Raw genomic sequence first — 27,368 nt, 5'->3', positions numbered from 1 at the left:
TTTGAAGAAATAATAGCTCGAAATGTACCATTATCTGATCGCGATAACAGATATAATAAATAATTGTTGTAAAATAATTTATGTAAAATATACTTTGGAATATTTTAGACTAATGTCAGGTACCAAGCTGTATATTCACATGTAAATTTGCTGTGATAAATTGTTGAAAATAGAAAACTAAATCGTTGTATAAATTAAAACAACAGTTAATCGCCTCCTTCATACAATCCAACATTTCCAACATAATTTTATTTCCGATTAAACTAGCGAAAACCAAATTAAAAATTATTTTCCGGATGATTTTATCCCAGCGGACCGAATAGCGCCCCTCACAAAATCCATTCAGAAGTGACGATGATTATGTACAGTTATACACTTCGGATATAATGAGCCGAATGGGGCGAATGAACCCGACCAACCCTTGTACCCCATTTTTATGACCTACTAACAAGACCATTGTTGCAGGATAGTGGATCGTCATTGTTCCGAGGGGGCGATACGCAACTGGTTTCCTTTTTAGGTGGATTTCGGACGGAGGGTGTCCCACTTCAAGACCGATTTCAATTTCGGCGGACCGCGTACCTCGCCTTTTGCGGTTGGGGTTACAAGTGTACGACTCATGGGAGAACGACATAATTTTATTTATTCCTAGGATATACATATCTCAAGTTAAATTGCATAACTCTATAAAAAAATTGGAAAAATTACACATGTCCTGTTATTATTTATAAATTAAAAGTGCAAATTAAATTTGTTCTTACCGACACACCAGGAAATAAATTCCTTGACACTAATAAGTATCACTCGAGGCAACGTTAGACGATAATATGTTATTGAAAATGCTAAATCATTGTAAAATGTTATAATTAACGTAAATTTAAATTAATAACGTAAAGATCAAGAACTCTATTTGAATTACAAATTTACTATTTACTTAACACATCGTGTGTAATGTGCATAAAAAGTTTTATTCAATATTTGCTTATAAATGTGGGATACATTAGTTCCATTCATTTCACTAAATAACTGCACTGAAATGCTGTTGCAATTTAATCAAAATATTACTTTTAACTTGGTTCTACATTTTTTATGTGTAACATGTTAAATGCAGTTACTATTTATTCACGTAAAATGGCGTACTACATATAATAACCACATTACAATAAGGTTTGTTTGTATTTTTAATATTGCGTAGGTATACATAATATATACGTATATGAAAACACAAACACGGGAAGTAAATATTTTAAACAAAGGCGAAATTAAATAAAATTAATATTAATTAAATTCCAGATTATCCATCATACGTTTAATTACTTTGAATATGAAATGTTATTATATACACTGTCATCATTTACTAATTCAACGTTGTAATGTTATATATTATTTTGTTGTTTAAATATTTTCATACTGGCATCAAATAATTTTTTATTCGTCTAATTTCTGTTAGCAAATCTATATTAAAGATTTGAACATTGTTTTTCTGTAAGGATTTATCGGCCACTTAGCCAAATGTCCGCAGGCGAAAATTAGGAAGGGAGCGGTGTGAAAATATATTTTGTACGCCATTAGTATTTTCAGCGATCCGAAAGTATTTTTGCGATTTAAAAGTTATACGACTGGCGGGGTCCATTCATTCTGAGGGTAATGTGATCGGTCCGAAGCCCTTCCAGAGGCGTAACAAAAATATTTTTTTTCGTTCCTATTCATATAATTAATTAACCAATTACATATTAAATATTTATTTTATATTTTTTATTACAAGGATATTTTGGTATTACGAATAACCACACCAGATAGAGAATGAAAATTGGCAGTCTTCTAAAAAGTATATTAACTTTTTCATGATTAAGAAGTTTAAAAATATTAAATTTTCTTCAAATTTTGAAATACCTACATCTTTTTTATGTAAAAGTTTTGCAAAAATACATAATTTTATATTATTTATATATTCAATAAAATCACAAAACTTTGAGACATAATTAATATTAATTCAAACAAAACAAAATTAAATACGTTAATATTCCCACCAATTTTTTAATTTGATAGCTTTAACATAGTCACGTATAAAAAATACTATATTCTATAAGTTTTTTAGATGACATTATCAAATATCTGAAGAAATATCATATTCAAATATATTTTGTGACACTATTTAACAATACATTTAATAATAATATTTGGATTTATAATATTTTATTGAATAACTTACTTTCAAGAGGGCAGAAATAAAAATAACACTCTAGAAAAAAGGGAAATAATAATTGATATGATAAGTTAAGTTTTAATTATTGTTGACTTAGTTAAAAGCTTAAGATTCAGTGTTATTAATAAATATGTAACAACACACACATTTGAAAATACAATAAGAAAACGACCTAACAAGAAAACAACACTTTTTATAGACTGTAAAATTGGAAGAATGTACCAATGATATCAAAACGGATATTCGAACAAGACTAAAGTTTGGACAAAATTAATAAATTTTATCCTCCAGAATTTTGGCGAAGAGTACTTTGGAGTGATGAATCCAAGTTCAATATAATAGGATAGATGGTAAACAACACATTCGTCGTCCGAATAAAACTTTGGACCCTAAATACACTACAAAAACTTCGAAATACACCGTTTCATGTGTAGAGATATCGCAATGACATGATTATTTATCAGTTACATGAAATTTATGCATGATAATGCACTCGTCCTAAGTTGTTTAAAATTGGTTAAATGATAATCTTGTTTAAGATGTTGATTGTCCAGCACAAAACCTGGATCTAAATACAATTGAAAACTTATAGAACAACAAAATTTAGATGAGTGGGATGGGTGTTTAATATCCTAAGAGCAGTGGAATTTAATTTTAATCAACCGTTTCTGATGTCTCATTGAATCTTGTCGTAAATAAAATAAAATAAAAAAATTTAATTAGAGGTGTGCGATTCCTTATTGACAATAAATAGTAATGAAGGATTAATTATATTCAATTAAGTGCGCCACTGCCTGTGCAGTTTATAGGACGCGAGCTTAGAAAGCAAATCATTCAGAGAAAAAGTTGGAAAAGAGTCATTGCTTTAAGGAAATTCGAGCAAGTTTTTGCATAACGGCCCGTCCTCCCCCCACGTGAAATCGATAAAATTAATTTTTGTTATTAACGATTATAATATATTACTCGGAAACGCGTTAAGTTTTTCTTTAATTAATTCCCAGTTGTTGAAGTCGTTGAAATATCTCGCTTTTAATTTAATTAAGAAAAGTTATTTCAATGCTTTTTCCTTTTCCTTAAAAAATTTTCGCTCGCCAGTTGTTTTCTTTGCTAGGTATTTTCCACGGCGGGGTCCGAACGTCGTCGACTTCATCTTTATTAATTTCGTTTATAAGAATCATTTTTCTAACTCAACACTTGCCGTATTTACTGATTATTAACTTCTTTCTTAATCCACTTTAACGCAATTTCGTCGGATTACTAATTTACTTATTGGACTAGTGAGACGAACCTCAAAGCAAAAATCTCCGGCTAAGCTCCGAGATTGAGCTGTATTAAATGTAATTTTTGTAACAACCGCGGAGTGGCGAATAAAAAATTATTATCTATTAAAAAATAGTTAACAACAGAATACTTTTGTCCAATGGAAAAAATAATTATAAAATTTTAAATTTATTGACACCATAAATTCTTAAATTGTGTAGTATAAAGTTATACAGTTCGCCCATTTTTCTATTTTTCGTATAAAAACGTCAATAATTGTGTAGTTAAACAATGATAAAAACATAATTCGAATAAAGTTCACCAGGAACATTGAAGTCCACAGAGATTGTAATAATTCCGACATTTATACATTCACCCTATTAATAACGAAATTATAAAAATGTAAATTGGAAATCTTATAATGGAAATGTATAAAAGAGTTTTATTTCCACTGGCGCCATTGTGTATTTAAACAGCAATACGACCGAAATATAGATTAATAAATAAAAGCTCTGCTTAAACGAAATTGAATTAAAAGTGGAAGATTAAAATTAATTTATGTGAATAAATATAATGTTAACGTAAGCCATTAAAAAATAATTTGTTCCGGATTTGCATATTTATTGAATACGTCAAAGTGGTAGCACCAGATGTATTTATCAGTTTGTAGCAATTTTTTTCTCCGGTCCTTCGTTCTCCTCTTTTATTTACTTACACGCTGTTTAACCGCTATGTTATTTTTGCAAAATAAAACACCGCCGGAATTCTTTCTACATGGACAACTTCATTAAATAAATTTCACTACAATTTAATGCTGGTGCTGCGCACTAATTGACTGATAATTTCCGTATAATTAGGGATTGGATACACTGCTTATGATAAACACAACATTTTATTTAAATTAATTTCTCGTAAAATTTAACACACATAAAAGCAACATGGGGTAAATCCTTAATTAGGCGCATAAAAATATAAAAATATATCGTTTATCCGACAGAAGTCAGGTGTGGTGGCTTAAAAATTACGCTTTTATCGCAAAGCGGATTATCTTCATTCCCATTTAAAATTATTTTATTTGCACCAATTAAGATTCCCGGCATGTCAAAATACCTTTTTTTAATTTAATTTACTTCGAAGACCACATTATTATTGCGTGAACGTATAAAAATAAAATTCACTGAATATTTCTTCGATAAAAATAAATTACCGACGTTCATTGTATCGATCCTAAGGGAATCTAAAATATACAGTTTAATATAAGATATGTTTTCTGAGCGAAGAGAAATAAAACGAGTGAAAAAAAGTGAATGAAAGGGAAATGCACCAGACATTATTGATTAGTTTTATTGAAAGTCAGTTATAAAATTTCGTAAGACTGAAAATATTCCTTTCTAAATCGGAATTTTTATATTATAAATATCTTGTCCGCGTATCTCCACTTTTATATTGAGAATGTGGTATTTTTATATTATGAGAGACAGTTGTGCTTGCATAATTTTTTTATCATAAATTGAATTATCAACTTCACTTAAAGCTGTACTCGTAAATTAAGTAAGTCACTAATCTGACAATGAAATGGAGAATTTTAACACATAAATTTAATTTACTTTTTCTGTTGGAGTATTAATAATTTTTAATATACAGTGTGGTTCATTCAAAATGTAACTAACCCGAAAGTTTTTTACTTAAAATTAGATTTTAATAAGGAATAGCTCACAATAAAAACAATAAATAAAAGAAAACATGCCATAATTTTTTTTTAATTATTCAACAGATTAATTCGTTTTTTATAAATGTTTACAAATAATATGAATTTAATTAAAAATATTACATTTGAATAAATCAGTGAAAGAATTAAAAATTAATGGAATTAATTCTTCAGATCAACTAAATATGTCTAATTATATATTTTAAACTAATTTCAATATTATATACATATTACTTTAAAGAAATTAGTATGATTTGGTTTTGCCAAATCTTACTAATCTTATCTATAAGGCAAATTTAAAATCAGTTGAGTTGGTGTGTTTAGTTTGAGCAATCAGACGTCGAATAAATAAAACTAGCAAGGATGTATTTCAGAAAACATTGGTACTAAAAAAGAATATTCGAAAAAGACAAAAGTGTACACAAAAAATATATTAATTAATTTCTAGAATTTTGTTCAAGTCTCCTTTGGAGTGATCAAAGTGATTTAAGTTCAATAGGATATGGTTTGGACTTCCCTTTCTTGGCATGGTAGAAGACTATTTCAGAAATTATTGGTGACATGGAATAACATTCCTATGTAGAAATATCATAAGAGATGTAATGGAACCATTTGCTAACGATAATTTACCAGTTACTTGAAATTTACACATGATAATGATCCGCAGCATTCATCCAACATTATTCAAGAGTAATTAAAAGATAATCTTGTTGAAGTTCTCAATTGGCCACCACAAAATCCGGATCTAAATGCAATTGGCAACTAATAGAATGACACAAGTCTCGATTAAAAGATCTGAAACCATCAAATTTAGATGAATTGTGGTTATTAATTGAAGAGTCATGGAATTAATTTCAAATGACCGTTGCCAATATCTCGTTGAATATATAGTTACCCGATTACAGGTTGTTATGACGAGAAAAATAATGTTAATATTTTTTTTCCTGTTATACTAGTTAATTTTTCTGATTTTTGACTATATAATTGTTATAATACAATTTTGTCTAGAGATATACAAAACAATTACTCTTTAAAATTAAATTATAAGTAATAAAGTTACAGGGGTGTTTCAATTTTAAATGGTCCACACTGTATTATATAAATATTTTAGATGGTTATGTTTGTAAAACCGGATAATTATAAAGCTTAAAAGCTCTAAAAACAACCCAGTCCTTGCCATCCTGGTATCTGTTAAATATGATACAAAAATATATGAACCCCTTTTGGCAAGGGAAATATAAATCACTTAAATAATAGAGAAGGTTTATTTTTCGCCGTTTCCCCTTCCAGAAAAATGTGTCAACAATCGAATAAAATCGCACATAAAATAATAACCAACGAACAAGATCCCCATAATTCAGCATCCGATTCCGATTTCTGCCAATTGAAATGTTATTCGGCCGCGTGTTTATTTTTGAATAACACATAATCTGATAATTACAAAAATTTTATTTGATTTCACGGGTTTTATTCAAATAAATTACGTGAGATTTTAGCGGCGCGCTGCTCGTATTTCAAACCTGCAATAAAATAATAAAACCATATGCAAACATCTTTCCTCTCACACTAAAACGGCGTGAACTCGTACACGGACATTTTATTCACATGTTTTTCCATGTGTGTTTTAGAACATTTCTGATATACTTTTTTCACTGACTAACCGTAGCTTATGTAATTGTCGGAATAAAAACCGAATACAGAAGAACATAAAACACAAAAAAATTATATGCAATTCACTTACCTGAAAATAAATGTTTCAATCACGTGTTTGCGCTGCAAATCCCCTCAAACTTCAAAACGCTCCAGTGTCGAATCCCCTTGCTCATCTAATCGCTTGAGATATGACCGAAACCTGTAACAAATATCCATCAAAATTTTACTTTGCAATGTTAAATTAACGCGAATAATGTATCTAATTTATTAAGAAAGTTAGTTGAGGAAATTTTGTTAAAAATTCAATTTAAATTACGTACTTAAAACATCAATCTTTGCGAAAGTACGAGGTATGACATTTATTAAAATTGAAGAAGCCCAAAGTTTAATTAAAATATATACGAATATTTAGAATCAGTTCTTACATTTAATATTAGTCCCGAGTGCCGAACTTATTCGCGTTTTAATGAGTTCCTAAAGAATTTTTTAATTGCATTAAAATATTGTATATTAATAATAAACTTCTTTTATTACTTCACTGAAACTTTTCATGTACCAGAAATTGTGTTTGGAAGTTTAATTGTATTACATATTTTTTCCCTGTTAAATTAATGTCAAGGATATTTTTAATTTAGGAACGAGCTCGTTTTACATTAATTACAGTTTGTACCAATTTAAATTTAATATTTTATTATTAAGAATTTCAACGAAATTGCAAAGATGAATCCGTTCCAGTTTCAATTGCAACTGTCTTCCACTACGAGCAGTTGCAATTGATAATTGAAAGAAATAAAATAAATTATGAAAAGTTCATGGTGCCGGGCTTCGCATAAAAACGGTGCTATCGTAAATAACCTTTCCGGCAATTTCGTCGGTGGTTCGCATTTGGGCATGGCGATGATTTTAATTTTTTACACAGCATTGAAGGAATGGAAAGCCATTAGTTTTAAAATTAAAATATACATCACTTGCGAAATACCAGTGAAAGAAAAACAAAACGGCAAAACGGCCTCCCCGTTCCTTTGCTTGCTATATTACACTATGAAATTTATGATAAGTTATAAAGAACGGGGCAACAACATTCGCCATTAGCGAAGGAGAAGTTTCCGTTTTTTATAGTCGCGGCCCGCAACGTACAATGTTAAAAAGACGTGTTGACTTTTCGCAGATTTATATTTTTGCCTCTCGTAGTCACACTTTTGTTTTTGCCTCTTTTAGCGTCCGCCCGGTCTTTCCCCCAGCCCGACATCCATTACTTAATTTCTTTTCACTACGAAATGTATAAATGTGATTTATATTTTTGATGGTTTAAATTAGTTCGTGTACAATTTAAGTAATAGGCGCGAAAAACTCTTGCCCATTAGTCTATTTCATAATTTTATACAATTTTTTGGTGGAAATGAAATATCTTGACCCATAATCAATTTTTTTTAACATATAAATATTTTTTGTTTTATTATATACGAGTATTGTTTTTCATTTAAAAATGAATGTCAGTTATTAAGATCTATAAATACAAATTGTAGGACCTCCTCTTGATTCCAATTATGACTAAAATTTTTCACAAAATTATTTATAGTGGCTTCAGTACGAAAAACCTCTCTCAGTTAAAAAGAACATACAAAGTTAAAAAATAGAAAAAATATCAACAATTAAAAGAACAGGAATTAATTACAGGAAAATTACAGACACGAAAGATTGTTAGACAAAAATACTAATGAAAAAAGTGGACATCAACCACCATAATGAGCATTCAACTTCGTAAAGAGTATTATTATTATAATTATTATTATTGGGTTATTCGGAAAGTAATTTCTTTTTTTCCCGACAGAGGATTTAATTGTATTTTTTGCACCCAACTTCACACTTAAGACGTAAAATTTTTATATGCATTGAGAGCTCATATAGCAAGATTTGTGTGTGAAAAATTCCAATTAATTCTACGCAGCAGTTTTTGATTGGTGCCCTATTAAATATGGAGAGAGATAAGCAGCATTTTCAACTTATCTTACTGTTTTACTACAGAAAGGGTAAAAATGCTGTTCAAGCCAGAAAGAAATTGACCGATGTGTATGGAGAAAGTGTGTTGACAGTACAGCAGTGCCAGAACTGGTTCGCTAAATTTGGATCTGGCAATTTTGATGTCGAAGATGCACCACGTTCAGGAAGGTCGGTTCAAGCTAATAAAGACGCGATAAAGGCATTAGTTGATGCGAACCCGGCAAATAACAACACGCGAGATCGGATTGAGGTTAAATTTATCAAATTCAACAGTTTATGACCACTTGAAAGGCCTGGGATTATCCTCGAAGCTCGATGTATGGGTTCCCCATGTTCTCACAGAGAGAAATCTGTGTCGCCGCATTGACGTCTGCGATTCGCTTCTCAAACGTCACGAAAATGATCCGTTTTTGAAGCGCATCATCACTGGGGACGAAAAATGGATGTGTAGGTACAACAACGTCAAACGCAAGAGGTCCAAAGCCGATATTCACCAAAAAAAGGTGATGCTGTCCGTTTGGTGGGATTTTAAAGGAATCGTTTTTTTTTGAGCTTTTACCGGATAACACAACTAATCAACAGGACAAGTGTAGTGTTTCACCAAGACAACGCGAGACCTCACACAAGTTTGGTCACTCGCCAAAAGCTTTTTACTGTTTACACGATTTTCCCTCGATGCGGAAAAAGGGAAAAGGCGAACTAGTAAATAAATCACAATTGACTCAAAAATGAACTCTTTATTGAGCCCAACAACAAATTGCGAGAGAGAAAAATAGGTGCAACCGTCGTCTTCGAGAGTTCGGGGAAGAAGGGACGCGGCGTGGCTTTAAGCTCAAGATGCACGCCATCTGCCGTTGTGCTTCGAAGTGAAGCTTTTGGCGCCACAGCTTTTACAGCTTGAATGGGATACAATGCCACACGCACCATATTCTCCAGACCTGGCACCATCGGATTAATATTTGTTCCGGTCACTCCAAAAATTTTTAGACGGTAAAACCTTCACCTCAAATGAGGAGTTTAAAAACCACCTCGTTCAGTTTTTTGCCCGCAAGACCAAAAATTTTATGAGCGTGGAATTATGCTACTACCAGAAAGAAGGCAAAAGGTGGCCAATATATAATTTAATAAAGTATTTATAGTTTTATAGTTTATTATACGAAAACTGTCTTTCATTTCCACAATCCAATATTTATAATAATATACTCAAATATAATAATAATATTACTCAAAGTTTTAAAATGTTGGCATATATATTCGGACCAAGAAAAATCACCATCCATAATAACAACTTTGTATCACATGATATAGCAATATCTATTAAATATATTTGTCCTGACTCAGAAGACAATTCAAATTTTTTTGTTGAGAATAGTAGGTAACTTGATACCATTTTTATTGATAATTGTAAGTAACCAACTCATTTTCCATAAACAAGTATACTCTCCTGAGATACTCTAATTTTTACTGATTTATATAAAATGACAATCTCTAAAAGAAAACGGTAATTAAATTAATAAATTCAGGGAAATATATAATCCTGACTAATTTTTTTTTCCAAAAACCATTGTCACAAATTTGTAGAATAATATGAAATAATTGTTTCAAAATGTAGACAAACTGATAGATTTGATAAGAATCAGTTCTACAAAATTTTTAGAAAATCAGCACAACAGTGACACTAAGTGATAATTGTGACAAAATACATCACAACACGAATATCTTACCATTGTGGAGTTGAAGTGAAATTGATGGCGACTAATGTCTCATTTGTACGCGAACACTCATCCGTACAATTAATAATGCTGCGATAAAATTTGAATGTAATGCGGATTTGTCGATGCAAAATCGACGATTAGATGCACGTCTAGTGCGTGAATCACACACCCGTACACACAATGGACAAATAAATGCTGCCGCCAATGGAAAATGTCAAGAGGATCTAAACTGTACCTACAAATTGTACAATACACAGAAACCCGTACTTCATGTGCCGTTTGTATTATTGATTCTCCCTTGGAGCACGTTTATTAATTTGATTGAATGGCGAATGTAATTCGAGGACATTTTGAGATATAAATTACATTTTTTACCATTTAATTGACAGGCACAAGAAGTAATGTGTTTGGTGGCGGTGCGAAATCGATGTTTGACGTTGGAAATGGTGAAGTTGGTGCAAAGGCGTCAAGGGGTAAATAACAAATAGTAATTTTAATAATTTAGGACGGAAATTCGTATTCCGGATATTTTATAGTTTTCATTAAATTGTTCGGTGGTCCGGGGTTTTCCTTTCGAGGCGGAATTTGCTGGCTGGTAGCAGAAAAAATGAAAAAATCCATTGCGAATAAACCGTATTTCTATTAAAATTGCATTTTTACGGGTTGCAAAAGTTCGTTCGCCGGGTATTTTATCATCGTTCTACGGCGAAAACAATGTAATATTATTACTTTTTGCGTTATTGAAATGAAATACTAATTCTTCCCTATGACGGGCCGCATTTATTACTATTGTGTTTTTAATTTAAAATTTTCCTCGGCGCTCGTAAACTTAAATTAATTAGTTGTAATTCCTGGATACTGGATCCACTCGTTGCCGTACTTTATTGCTTATCTCTTTAGTTTAGAAAACAATTTGCAGCATCTGCAAAGATTTATCGGCACCCATTTTTATTACATTAATTACATTGTTCTATTTATGCCTTCAATTCTCCACCTCTTAAAATCATAACTTGGAAATCAACCCGATTCAAATCCATTTCCGACTGGTTGACGTTGGTCCAAGGACCTGGCACCAATGCTAAATTGTAAGTGGATATTTTTGTAACGTGCACATTGGTTATACTAACAAATTAAATCTGCATACTGGCCACATTCCTAACAACTGAATGCCATCGAATATGATTGGTATTGTTCGACGAATACTACGGGGAGAAACGAGGAGGCTATTCCATTAATGTGCACAGGGCAAAATTACAGTGGACATTGCAATTGTGCCTGTGCGGCCTTCTAACCGTTATTGCACCGCATGGTCTCGTTAAGGCTTCTTAGCACGGTCACATAATTGATGATCAACAAATCAAGAATGGATCCAAAATAATATACTTTTTCATATGAGGGTTTAAGACAATATAATTGAGAAAACACCAAGTTACAGGATATAACAGTGCCTTCTAAGGAAGTTATCCATAAATGGATTCTAAAAATTCTAAGAATTATAAAGAGTTATGTATAAAAATATTTGGCATCTAATTAAATCTTAAAAAAAATGAATAAATTAGTTTACTTAAATTTAACTTTAGATGTAAGTTTAAAAAGAAATTATAAATTTGCAGCAATATACGTTGAACTAAGATAAAGCGAATTTTTAATAACTCGAAGTGAAAATTGTGTGTAATTTTTACTTGATAACTCGAACTAGATATTTGGCTCAATCTTCAACAAGTCAAATTTTTACTATCTCAGGTGCCCGAAGGCCATTCCTTGTTGGCAATAAATCTAAGATCAATTAACGGTTGATTAGAATAATGCCGGAAACTCTTATAATTTACTCTATAGTGTTTACATGATTACCACATTCTAAATTCTAAATGGAACTACATTTTACTAACAATGGTAATACTTATATTTCTTTACTAGGCTACATTTGAGAAAATCTCATGTATGAAAGAGCTATTCTGGAATGCTTTAATCGCAGCTTTTTTTGAAAATAAAAAAAAATCGTACTATTTTGAAAAATAAATAAATCATAAAGGAATCCAAAAGCGACCAATATTTCTATTGCACAGCTTAAGAAACTAAAAAACATATTTTCATTTGTTAAAGCAACAAATATGAAATATAATTTGGATCATAATAGTTTTTTTAAGGAATTTTTAATTGTTTCTCTTTCATTATTGGAAGCAAGAAAATGGTGGTCCTGAAAACAATTAGTCACCCGGTACATCCATCCGGCCATGGAAGCCAATAGCACATGCACAAATCGAACGATATTTTGAATTAATTACCATTGCGAAATTATTAGTTGTTACAGAAGCAAAGTCATTGTGCGGACATCCCTCGATAGTTAGATACGGGATCGGAGGGGGTGCGGAGGCTGCGGGTGCGTGTATTGAGGGGGAGGCCGCAAATCACAAACGCAAACAAAACCATTCCGCATGTGTTCGGTGTGCCTGCAAACCATGCGACCGACCGACCAACCAACTAACATATTTACGTTAGAATCTGGTGGCGCTGCTTGCTGTTGTTATCTGAATCAATGTAAACCGTCATCTGGATCCTGTGTTTTGTGTAATTATGATGATTGAACCGCCTCCGATGGACGCACGACCCGGACGCCGGCTTGTCCGGCTACTTCTCCCGGAGGCAAACACTTACTCCACATAATGCCATATGACAATGCTGAAGCAAGTTTGGAGAATCAACGAGTGGGTTGGTACTATATAAATAACAAAGAATGATTGGTGATTTTAAAAATGAATACTCCTTTTTACTCATAATTATACTATATTCTAAGGATTACAAGATGGATCTATGGCAAGTTTCTTACATTTTTGTGATGAGTTCATTTAAATTTGTAAAATTATTATGTCGAATTTATAATTTATAAACTTGGTCCCCCATGTTTTGTATAAGGTGGACGTCTGGAGATTGGGATGAGCAAGACAAAACATTGTTGTTTTGATCTTTTAAGTAAGCCGCCACAATTTTGGGTTTGTGTTTGGAATCGTTACCATATTTCTTCAATATATGTATTATAAGTAAATTATAATTTAATATATACTTGTAAAGAAATCATTCTAAGGGGATTTGCACGTCACAAGAATTTAAACATCCCTGTAGCATAATTAAACCGTCCCCATGTTTCACTGAGAGTATGAGAACTTTTTGTGTAGTTTTATCCCTTTACGACGTTTGACATAAGCGGAACCATCATTTTTTTATAATTAAATTTAGACTACTCCTCACCGCTGTTCCCTGGTCGAGTAATTGTGATCCCAAGCAAGCCATTTATACTCATATTCATATTTCACTTTCATATTATTTGTAGGTTTTTCTTGTAGGTCTGGAATCAAACAAACCCTCATCCACTGACCTTGCCTTAATTTCAGCAAGTCCTATGTTCTACAGGTTGACGGTAAGATTGGATTGTTTTTTGACATTCAAATTATCCATTCATTCTTTTAATCTTCTCGAACAACATTTTCCATAGCTATTTTTTTTAAAATTTTAACTTATTTAGTCGTAAACGCATAACCTTCCCTTCTTGTTTCTCCCCGTCTTGATAACGCTGAATTATAATCTTTCTCACAGTTTCATTTCATATTCTTGATAACGCTGAATTATAATCTTTCTTAAAGTTTCATTTCATATTCGATTTATATTCACAGAGATCAGTGAGAGATTGACCAATTTGCGTAGGCACAATCGTAACAATATATACAATAATTATTATAAATATTACAATCAAGTAGAACAGATCATATTCATTTCTTGTTTCTCCCCGTCTCGATAACGCTGAATTATAATCTTTCCCACAGTTTCATTTCATATTCGATTTAAATTCACAGATATCAGTGAGAGATTGACCAATTTGCATAGACACAATCTTAACAATAAAAACAATAATTATTATAGATACTTCAATCAAGTAGTACAGATCATATTTTTAATATATTTTAATTGCTGTAATTATGGCCACTGCTTAAAATAGGCAGATTCACATAATTCATCATAGGGTCTATTACCTATATTAAAAGATACGTTGGATAATGTTCTTTAATTTTAATTTAATCTTACAAATTTATACTTCCAATTTATTAAAAAGTTAATAATGGTACTTAATGACCAAAGAAGATGAAAACCACAATATTTTTAATAAATTATTTAATATTAGCAAGAGCTGATGATAATAGGGTATCTGTTTCGATAGACCAGGTAAATTATGTTCTTCATTTGTATATGCCTCGAAAATACAGTTCCTTTCAAGGTCCCCAGTACAAGTATACAATTTTATAAAAAGCACAATGTTAAATAGCAAGCAGAGTCTCATTAACAACAACAGTAAGTACGTTGCAGTACAGTAAAATAGCATACATTACATGAGTAATGTATTTTTTTTTTTTTCAAGTAAAATCCAGCAACACACGCATTTCCATTTCAAAAGGCATAAAGCATATATTTTAGTAAAGTGTATTTCTCGTCCTGGGCATAAAATACTGAAGTGCGTGCTTCGGTCTGGGTTGCCTGATTTTATCGGGCCTGTTAATAATAACAATGTTGTATAAATTAATTATATACTTGTAGCTTTACTCATAAAACATAAAACCAACACATATTTACCTGCCATTATACGTTTTTATTTATAAATAATTTATACATTGTGTAAACACCACCGCTGTAAACAGACCATTTTACATAAGTTGCTATTACAAATTGAAATTGATAATTCCCTGCATATCGAATTAATGCGTTTTCTTTTTCGTTTTGTGTTCTTGGTTGCATGCCATGTTCATGTTTCAATTTTGTATTTTTGTTTCATTTATTAAATTGTTCGCAATGTTAAAACCAACTCTCCCATTAATGCACAAAGGATTTAATTGTGAAACCACGAAATTGTTATCAATTAAGGAAGCAACGTCTTGTTATTTATTTAAAATTGTCATTAAAATGATGACTCCGTGAATCGTAGGTTATAAATAGCTGTTTGTCTCGTTTATTGATGGTTAAAAGAAGTTTTCAATTTACAATCAGCAAAAATGATCGAACATGTTTCTGTCCCCCCTGGCAAACAAACGGTAATTACACGTTGTCAATAGTAATTAATTTACGTAAACACCGTGCATCCATAAAAATGCTACTGCACCTGGTATGTGTGACTAGGCGTAGGAGTAACGGACAATGGAAACATTTAGCAGGAAGAAAGAAGGAAAGTGTGAATGGCGATATGAGAGCGGAGGCCCTCGTGTTATATGGAATGTGAAAAATGAAATCGGCAAAGGCAGTGGAACATGGCAAGGGAGCTATTGTAAAGAATCTTAGCGGCCGTGTGCAATATAATAAGATGCGTATCTGTACACATAATGTGTTTAACTGTACGTGTTCTATATCATGTCACGGGCACAATAGTAACTTTACATTTTACAGCATTTAGAGAAATATATCGGCCACATCGGTATTAACATAGAAAAGGTATTTAAATTGAAAATTAGAATAGTAATAAAGTAATAAAGTAGCTTTTAAAGTTATTGTAGCATCCCGACCCGACACATTTACATATTTATGTATATGACGTGTTTTTACTACTATATGTCCTATACACATGAGTGGTGGACTGTGAAAACACTAAATAAATGATTACCAGACTGTCCTGCACTATGAGCCAGACTATTTGCAACAATACACCGTTGTCTTGGCCTGGTGAGTTCTGTTACTCCATTTCTATTATCATCATTGTTGCTGTCATTGCGTATTCTCATGATTTCTATTAATAAAAGCCGACGAGCTAAATGATGTTCATTAATCCATCAGTGCTCAGCACGACAAAGTTTTTATGTTGTCACTGATAAATACACGCATGTAGATGTGGATTTACGATTCAAATCCAATAGTTACAACTAAAAAAATACGACAATAAAATATGACACCAATAACAATACTTAGAGTGTTGCACAACCTTAACATAGTCAAAGTGCTAATTGAATTTAATGTAAGGCAAGACACATTGATTCGAACGCAGCCAAGCTTTGTACGTTAACCTACTGAACTTTACTTACTTACGCAGACCCCTTTTCAGTATTGTAACAAACGAACAATGAGTTGTGTGCTAAATGTTCACATTTTTTATTTGCAACATATAAAATTTAAATATAAGAATATTTATGCATTTAATTTATGCGGTCACCTGTATTAATAAAGGTAATAATTATAATTTGCCAATATGTCCAAGTAAATAATTTTAACGTGTCTGTCCAGTTACAAATCAGTTTATATTATAAACAGACACATTTTAATTTGCATTAAAATTATTTTAATCGTTCCAAATCACATCATATTTAATTACAATAAACCGAATTCGTCCATTTAAATTATATCTAATTATGAGTCATTTAATTTTATAACAAATATGGAATGTTTTTTAATATGCTGCAAGCATTAGGGAAATTTAATTATTTTAAATCATTTATTCCGCGGCAATCGATACGATCGTGTAAATTTATCGGAAATTACAATAGAATATATTGCCAGGGTATTATATTATTTATAACAACACCGCAGAGCATAACTTGACTGTATTGTAAGGTAGCATAAAAGAACCTTATAAATTTCACAAAGCTTATTAAAAGATTTCCATAAAATCGGGTTATTAAAACCTGCTGCCAGCTAATCAGGAGTATCTCAAAGTAACAAAAAAGCGTTAATAAGTGCATAATTATTTCTGTTAATTGGTGATTCTTTTTAATACCCGAAGACTGTCGTTAATTTTAGTTTACAATGTTTTTAAATTTATATAACAAAGTTCTGACGCTATTAAAAAAAACTAATTAGAAATTTAATAATAGGGATTTTACTAGTTCATCATTTTACTGCCAGCTATAAAGCTCCATGTCCCGTGAACGTTGATAAAAAATTAAATTGTGAGGGTGATTATACATAATATGAAAAACATATTTTTATGTCTTCAGCAAATAAAACAATGCGCCTGTTTTAAAAACGGAATAAGTAGTCCTGATTGTCCGCGTTGTAACGAAGGAAATTGATTAGGTGGATCAGACACGTTCATAAAAATGTCGATCGTCACTAACGAGAGGATATTTATTAAATTATAATGGACGGTTGAGTGACCATTCCCGAGAAGATGTATAGTGATGTTGGCAAGGTTGGCAGCAATGCTGTGAGCTGCAAGCTGCTCAATAACCATTAGCCGTAATCATTGTTTACGAGCCTTAATATTGATTAAAGTACACGAAAGAAACTTAGTCGGGGATTTAATTTAGCGGATCCCACTATGTATGTAAATTTTATTCTTAAATTTTAATTTGTTTTTAGTTATTCTCTCATATTTAATGCAAATTGGAACGCGCGCGAATCTTTTATTATTCCATTACATTTTTTTCGCCCGCAATCGAAATTTATGCATAAAATAAATTGTATTAGAATATTAAATAAGATCTTGGCGGCTTTCCTTACTTTATGACAAACTTTTATATATGATAATCGCCCGTCTTTCAGCAGGAATATATTTTCAGTTACCGACGCCACCGCATTTTTGAATTAAATATTCTTCTTACTCGTGATTTCTACGTAATTATTATCGGCTTAAATGTTTTGCCGCACATTCTATTCATCTCAACTAAATTGCGGTACATATTAAAATGTTAAATTCTTATACATTTATTACACGCTTGCTTTTTATCTACAATTATTAAATTATGCATTTATTACGAATATGAATTAAAAGCAAATAATTAATTTCATAATTATTACGAATTAAATCACATTTACTTTAAATTTAATTATAACTATTTACTCTGTTGGTTCAATTATTTATGATACCTAAAAACTACTAATTATGTTCATTATTTATTTGTTCAATCTTTCTGAATTATTGAAACAGATACACAACTTTATATAGCAAATTTAATAATATTTATAACTTGATTGAGTAATATGTACATCAAATTTACATTAATTTTTATAAAGCACTGGAAATAAGAAAATCCATTATAGAAGAAAAATATTTAATTTAAAATTCACCTGTGTGATAATTGAAGGGTTTAAACTTTAAACAAATTTATTCATTTATTTGTTAAACTCTTTGAGCAGATGAATAACTTTATATTTATTGTAAATGAAATAATATTTACGATTTATTTAGTAATGTAATCGACAGTTGGACATTTTGTTAATTTAATTTCTATATTGAATATACAAAAAATTTATTTATGATAAATTTTAAATGTGTTTGCTATTTGTTTGTTTAACCTTTCGAATTATTAAATCATATAGATAACTTCATATATATTTCAAATTAAATAATTTTCACAGTTCACAGTAATATGCATTATTCAACCGTTCTGTCAAATTATACAGTAGTGGCCATAATTATAGCAACTTTATACTAATTAGATTCCAGTATCTAAAATGTTTATTGTTTTTTCTGTAATTGTTGTGTTTATTATGAATGTGGTCAATTTAATCGTCAACTGAAGGCAATGTGGAGGAAATGGGGTTGCTGAAATTACTTCAAGGTCCTTAGAACCTAAAAAAAAACCCTGGCTTTTACTGAAATAAGAAGGATAGAATTTTGAGTTGTTTTTAATCACATTTATTGAACCACAGATTAGAGGGACAAGTAAATTTTAATGAAGAGTCTAAATATAATTTCTTCTTAAACATCTTATAGAGAGAAAATTACACAAAAAGTTTATTTGTTGTACCCACAGTGAAACTTTCTGTTTTATTCGACAAATTTTCTTTCTTCGATGATGGTATTATGGAAATTTAGTACAATATTGAATAGTAGTAGATAGTAGAAACAAATGAATCAAAATTATATAATAAAACAAAAAAGACATTATACAACGTGTTAAGTTAAATTGAATAACAGAGACCTAATCAATAAAAATTCTTTTGAAAATTAAAGTTGCTATATTTATGACAAAAAATATATATGGAGTAAGAATTTATATAATACGGTGTAAAACAACAATATTAAATTAATATTATTTTGAGTCACATTAAATAAAAGAGTTATGGCGAAAATATTTAACATATTAAATAGTTGCTGTAACATTGACCAACTCTGCACATGCGTCTGACATTTTGTTATTATTGAATGAAATGTTGAATCATTTAAACATCAAACTAATCACTAAAAATTACTAAACTTGTTTATTATCAATTTGTTTAACCTTTCAAGTTAAAATCATTATCCACTCTGAAGTTCTAATGAAAATTATCATTATGGGCTTGTAAAATACTACACTAAAACATTATACGTATTTTTAAATAAAAATAAACTAAATACAAACTTTATTTGGAATTCTTCAAATAAACGTGTTCTGAACATGGTGCTCAAAGAAACATGGAATTGTGATAAATATATTTATGTATCGATGAGTATACATTTAAAGAACCGTTTCAATTCTGTGCTGAAACCAGGGGGGCGGGTAGGTTGTTGCGAAGGAACGGGACCTAAAAGCTGAAATCTGTCCGATAATGCCGAAAGTCCACATCAAAGCGGCATACGCTCTATTCCGCATGTCCCGAATAATCCCATTGTATAACTAGATTTGCTTACACTTTATCTCTCGATTTGGACGTGATTTCGCAGGATGCCCCCAAACCTATATTGCTCGGTGCCATCGCATGCTTACCGCTCCGTCAAACGGTTTTGTAGCAAATCTTTAGTTCTGCCGAGTGTGACGAATATTATGTGGTACTTCAAAGTGTATTTCATTCACAAAATTATTAAGCTGTTTGTTAAAAGAGCACATTTTCAAAAACCATCACTGAGCCAATATTAGTCAAACGAAATAAAGTCACAATATTGTAAATTAAACAGGAATTTTCCGAGGAAAATTAGAGACAGATTGAGTTTATCAAAGGCCATAAGTCCCATACACTTAACCGGCAATGAAAACGTACGTATGATTCGAATCTCACATAGTCTGGGGGAATGGCGAGGGTGAAACCGGGAGGGGAGCGACTTTATTTGCTTTTACGACAATTTATTCTGTTTTCTTTGAGCCGAGCGAACAAATTATGTCCGCCTTCGCGTTGTCCAGCGTTTCCGTATTATAGAATTACACAGATTGAAATATGCAATTTTACATACACACATACGTGTATTCGTTGTATTCGTTCCCTTGCTCAAAGCGATTGGCCCAGACTTTAACTTTATTCCGGGGTATTTTAGATCTGTTCGCTTTTATGCGGCGGTTAACTTTTTGGCTTCAGGAACTACGTATTTCTGACGGATAAAGAATCCCAACTTTACGGCCCTAACTGAATAATACTAGATGTTTCTAATTTCAAACTAACTAGCCACAAAAATCTACCATAAATATTTCGTAGCCAATTTCGAACTTTTCGTGGAAAACATAAAACAACTTGGTATCAAATATAAATTCAATAATTTCGATATTTATATGTTGATTAATTTATCAAGTATTTATTTAAAAATGAAAATTAAAAATTCGTTAATGATGTTTAATTATTAGACAAATTTATTTGTTGTTGTTTAATTATTTCTGAAGTATATAGAGAATGGAGACAGTCTGACTTGAAAATATATGAAAAATGGTTTGTAAGATGAATGTGTAATTATGAGAATGGCAATTTGTGATATATCTGTATATAATTACATTTTTTGTCGATATCTATCATGACATCAACTTTCAAGTTTCAAATACAAAAAACTCAATGTATTAGTTGCTTGATGTATCTGATATTTTTCTGCAGTTTACTGTGTTGTGTAAATGGAGGGAACCAAATACATTAGAATCGTTCACTGACCCAACGTTGATAGAGGCTTATGGTGACAAGCTCTCCAATTATACAAACGTACAATTTTGGAATTAACGTTTTAAGGTTGGTAGTTGTGATCGTTCTAATAAGGACTATTCAGGAAATCGAAAAGCTTGATGAGTAATTAGAGGCTTTATTGAACGAAAAGGTTACCAGCTCTTGAACTGAACAAAAATCCCATTGTTTATAGATCTGAATTTCTGCTGGAGTTTGAATAATATTTTTAGATTGTCACCACGCCTGATTTTTAACTTTTCTGTTCAATGCAGAACTAATTGGAGGATACATACTTAAAATAATACGCTCAAGTTGAAAAATAGGTTTCTGAATGGTTTGTCTTAGAAACCAGAGAGATGAAAAATAATTCCTGAGACCTTTAAATAATGTATATTGTAATTTTATAACAAAAATAAATGCATATTTTAAACCAAAGGAGATCAGAATTTAGTTTCCCCCATAATTTTTATGTAAATTACGCAGTAACATTTTCGAAATATTGATAAATGAAAAATATCTATAGTCCATTCAAACTAGGTACGAAGTAACAAATTTGAATGGATAACACGTTTCTTATTGATAAGTTCGGAAGCGTTGCTTCAAATTGATACCTACTTCATACTTAAATTTTGCCAAGGTATATTTATTATTAACAATTATTTTTTTAAAATTATGGTAATTGAAACCAATTATAATGTTCATTTTTGCGCCAAATTAATGAGTCGAACAGAATATTTTTAAATATTTGTCTATCACATGTATTTCTTGAGTAAAGTATGTCTATTGTTAACTTCATTCCGTACCTTATATGTTATCATAAAAATCGATTGATAAACAATACTGTGATATTTAAACTTTTCAGTTCAAATACCACTGTTTATCTGTTAACAAATATCAGGAAACCGTTAAAAATTTTTACACATTTATTTATTTTTTAGAAAATTTTAACAAAAATGGTACTATAATATTCTTGCAACATCATACAATAATACATTAAACTTTAGGACGTTTAAAATTTAAAAATTGGTGTCAATACCAACATAGGCTGACGTTAATATTCAGGAAATTAATAGTTAACTAAAAATTTATTGAAGGAATGCCGGATTGTTGAAACTATTTATACATGTATCTTTTCGAAATACCTAATATTTCAAATTTAAATATTTCAAGTATGATCACTTCAAGAGATATATTTTTGTTCACTGAATAAGTTAGACCAACAATATACTACTATAATATTTTTGCAACATCATATAATAATACATTAAAATTTAGGATGCTTAAAATTTAAAAGTTGGTGTCAAAATTAAAATATAATAAATAAAAAATCGGAATACTAAGGGAAATGTACCTTTTTCCGATTATATTTCATATTTATTCCATTAAGAGATTTCGAGATTTTACCTAATCTAACAATGAAGAAAAACTAATTCATTTTTCTGATATTTTTCCAGAAGTATCTATGATTGTGTAATATATGGAACTCACAACTTTCTTCAAACATTTCAAACTGAAATACCTTCGGCTGTAATAGTCAAAATTAGTCAAGATTACCTTTCTTCTAAATTATTAATTTTATTAATTATTTAATTTTCTAAAATATTAAAAACTTAATTGTTCTAAATAGAGGACAAGAAAAAGAGGAGAACCCTCAGGAATCAACGTTCCTGTACTATTATGAAGAAATGTTTATTACCATATTTAAACACGATTGTTTCAAAGGTTTCGAATTTATGAGATAAAATTTTTTTTAAAGATGTAGCTATATTTTTTTCGGGAAAAACTTAGATTTTCTTTATTATTGGACATGTTTTATCTGTTCCCAAATTTCGAATATCCAAAAATCAACTAATTAATTATTTAGAAGATTTCTAGAAAGAAGTTCCTACAAATATTAACTTGAGAAGTCCTAAGATTTTAAAATTATGCTATATTCATATTATCTGACCGGAATCAAGCAAATATTTACAATAATTTCCAACAATCGGGACCCCAAGTTAACTTTCCGAAGAACGGTGGCGAAGTAACACCCGAACAAACATCGCAAAGGACGGAAAGTTGGTCCTTTGTCTGTGGTCAGTAATTGACAGCGAAGTGGAAGGCATAGAGAAGAGAGTGCGGTGTGATATGGTATGGCCCGTGGGGCATGTTAACTCCGTGCCATTTTAAACATGCGATGTCGGCGCCCGTCCACAGTCCAGTGTCGCTTGTTGCAACTGCACTTTTATCACAGTTTAGCTGCTGTAAACTGTGTAAATCAATTGATGTACGTGTTGCTCCGCAACACCGATTATCCTTCCATTCACCCGCTCGTTCGGTCACCTCAAGCGCGATCCTGTTTCGGATTAATGTACATGGTGGTACCGGTGTACGAATTTTCAGGCTATTCAAATTAGGCCGTCTGGAACATGCCGTTTTTAATTGGACTTCTTTTACAATTTATTCTACACAGGCACAAACAGCAGATTAAGAAAAAAGACAAAACACATTTTCAATTAAAAAGCAACCGTCGAAAAAAAATGTTGATGCCGTTAGGATCAGTCAGCTCTTTGTGCTGAGTTTTGCAAATAAAATAATCCAATAAGCGCGGCAAAAAAGTCAATAAGAAAGATCTGGTGTGGTCATTAAAAAGCAAATTATGTTGTTGTGGCTTGTTAGCTCGGAACCACTCGAAAGCACAACGACGATCTCTGTACACTCACATACACATAGCAGAAAAGAGTTGAGCGTATATTTGATGTTTTTAATTTATTATTCATTTAAGGTTTCGTAAAAGACTTGGCAAAAGCTAATATCGGTATGTTTTTAATTATATGACATGCTTATAATTTTTAAATTAACCGTAGTGAAACTAAATTCGCTCCGAGGTAAAGCGTTTAATATGAAAGGGGTTCGCCGGTTGCTTGACTGTTCTTTATTATTTCATTTAGATAAAATCTAATTGAAAATGGCGCGAGCGAAAAAGATTTTACATGAAATTTAATTATAAAGTATACGTGTTCATAATGTTACGATATAGTTAGAGGCTAATAAATTTAACTTAAATGCAACCTTTACAGCATTTGCATAAAGTTTATTTTAAATACTTTAATGCATTATTCACACCTACGTGCGCGATCTGCATAAAAAGCAACAGGGAAAACAAGATAAAATAGCGGAGAATCCGCGGCTCAATGCTCGCCTCCATAAATTCATGATTTAATCATCATTTCGGAGGAATTCAGAGCAAATTTCAGATTTTTTCCATAAACCGAACATAAACCTCAAAAAATGGAAAATAAGGAATAGACCGTTTAAAATTTACATCATTTCTCTACAGAGTGTACCTACCCATTTAGATAAATACTGTAAATAAATAGTACATAAATTTGCCTTATTAAAATGTTATTTTGTATTTTAATACCAACAAGTGATGACGTTATCATTCAGAAAATTAACTAACTAACTTATTGATGGAATGCCGGATTGTTGAAACTATTTATACTTGTACCTTTTCAAAATACCAAATATTTCAAGTATGAAGATTTATAGTTACATTTTTTTTCGCTAAATAAGTTAGACCAACAATATTTTTATAAAAAATTAAGATATACCAATGAGTTGTCAAATGTTGTCAACCTAACTAAATTATTCAGTACGAAAAGAATTTGATCCATCTGAATCCTGAAAAAGACATCATGTACAATAGAGACAGTAAGACTCCCACTATGAGACAGACTTCTACTGTCTCTATCATGCATAATGTCTCTCTCTAAATTCAGACGGGTCAAACGCTTTTCCTACCGTATACAGTGGACAGATGCCAAATTGTCTAATACCATATGGTCATCATCATTTTTACTAATGGAAAGAGTAATCTTATGATACTTCATTTTAAAGGTATTTTTATCATACATCAATACCATTTTGCTGGTTAAAATAGGACGAATAGTCACAAAAAAACTATTCAGTCTATATTAGCAGAAAATTCAATATTCTTACAAACATTAAGAGTCAATATTAGCACAACATAAGGCAAACTTAGAATCCTGTTTTCTTCTAGACTGTTATTGTGTTTTTTAGTTCCAACCTCACTATATATTAAATATAAATGAATCATTTTTCTCAAGTTTAAACTTTTAATATATTAATTTAACTTCATAATTCAGTTTTAACATATAATAATAAAATAATTTAGTCTACAACCCTAATAGTTAATATTCTTGAAGTTTTTTTTTTAATTGAATATAAGATTCGGTTTTTTATGATTAAAAATATTAAAATTTAAATCCAAATCGTTGACATTTTTATTATAATAAATAATTAATTTTCCAACTATTGTCCTTTCATGTTGAAACGTAATATTATTTCCCCTATTATTTCTATTAATTTGTAATTCAATGTCCTCGATACACAAAAAACACACAATATAAATTAATTAACGTAATACAAATGATTCACTCTCCAATTAATTATCAAATTGCAATTAATGGTCGTTATTTAATTATATTAAACGCGAATAAAATATTCGTACACCGCCAGTAATTAATTAAATAAATAATTTCGATGAACTCCTGAAACGGCCCGTTTGTTTTTATAATAAAACTTATAATCGTTTGTTATCGGTAATTGCTCTTTAACAATATTCAATATATGAATATTCATTATATTCAGATGTTTATACAAAATAATTTTAACACGTCAAAATTGTATTTTGTCAATTTATTATTTAAAAGCCGTTAAATTGCATTCGATAAAATATTTTGCCGGTGCATTAAATTATAAAAATGTAAATATTTAAGGATAATTTCATAGGCGAAATTTGAAAGCTTTTGCCCGCCGATTTTTTTTTGTTAGAAAAAAATATTCAAAATTGAAAAAAAAAATATTAGGGATCAAACACTGAAATATTTTAGCTTCAGTAAATACACTTTTGTTTAATTTTTTAATGTATTGCTCAATTTTTGGAATTATTAATTTATTAAACACACATAAGAAATTGAAACGTGTGATTAGGAGTACAATTTCTAGAAATATTTAAAATCAGAAATATACAAAAGAGATTAAATAAATTATTAAAAATTATTTCCATGTTCATTTTTATTAACTAAATTTTATAAATAATGTTTACAAAGTAATCATTTGCAAAATTCAATTTTTTTAAAAGGACTAAAAGTGGCTTTTCTATTTTAAAAATTAAACATTTAAATAATTTGCATTTCATAGGTTGATGGCATAATCTAGGAATGTGTACCAAAAGTAAATTTTCAATCTCTTATGAATAATCGATGGCAAACGAAATAAATGTTGATTAAACTGGATGTAATCAAAGCGCAGCGGCCAGACGGGCGTTAGATATAGTCGCACCCAATTAATGTGATAACTATAATAACAATAATTTTCAATAACAGAATTATATAGTTTTAGTTTACGATTGGGCCGTGGATGTGGCGTTGGAGGTCGTTCTAATACTTTGCGGAAATTAATTTCAATATATTGTGTTGTGGAAATTCCGCACTTGTGCCAATTAAGCTTTCGCATTCATCCCATTTACTATAATTAATTGAATGACGATACTACTAGGAATATTACTAAGTGGATGATGGCAAACTCATTTTAGATATTCAAATTATTCCGATAATTAATTAAACCACCATCGCAATCGCTACGGACTGTAACCTCACCCCGTTCGTCTCCTTTCCCCAACGTTGAGCAACCCCTTTCGCCACCCGACGGTCCCTCCAACCATATTTTATTTATCTTAACGTCCGCCATTTTGCACTGCACCGCTCTAATTATTATTATTGTTGTTCCGTTAGCTTCGTCTACACACACATTAATTTACACATGTGTAGGTTTCTAGCGGGGAATATATCGACATGTACTGGGTGATTACTATAAGTTCCAACATGGACTAAATGCATCTCGATTGTTCTAGATGAAAATATCAATATTAAAATTAAATACTAATTAAAATCATTAAAACATTCATGATAGTTTTAACTTAAGATACTGAAATAATTATTTAATTTAGTACTTC

General features: G+C 30.7%; 1 protein-coding gene across 4 annotated transcripts in view; it reads right to left on the bottom strand.

Moving 5' to 3' along the window:
* LOC109600809 (protein bric-a-brac 1) overlaps positions 1-27,368 on the bottom strand; it is a 405,012-nt gene that overhangs the window by 292,311 nt on the left and 85,333 nt on the right. For all 4 annotated transcript variants that reach the window (XM_049962995.1, XM_049962997.1, XM_049962996.1 and 1 more), the window contains one exon: positions 6,916-7,026. The gene's annotated coding sequence lies outside the window, so the exon portion shown is untranslated. The remainder of the gene's footprint in view (positions 1-6,915; positions 7,027-27,368) is intronic.

The sequence above is a fragment of the Aethina tumida genome, chromosome 2, assembly GCF_024364675.1.
Source record: "Aethina tumida isolate Nest 87 chromosome 2, icAetTumi1.1, whole genome shotgun sequence".
Lineage (NCBI taxonomy): Eukaryota > Metazoa > Arthropoda > Insecta > Coleoptera > Nitidulidae > Aethina > Aethina tumida.
Note: the sequence above shows the minus strand (reverse complement) of the source record. Positions and strands in the feature narration are given on the sequence as shown.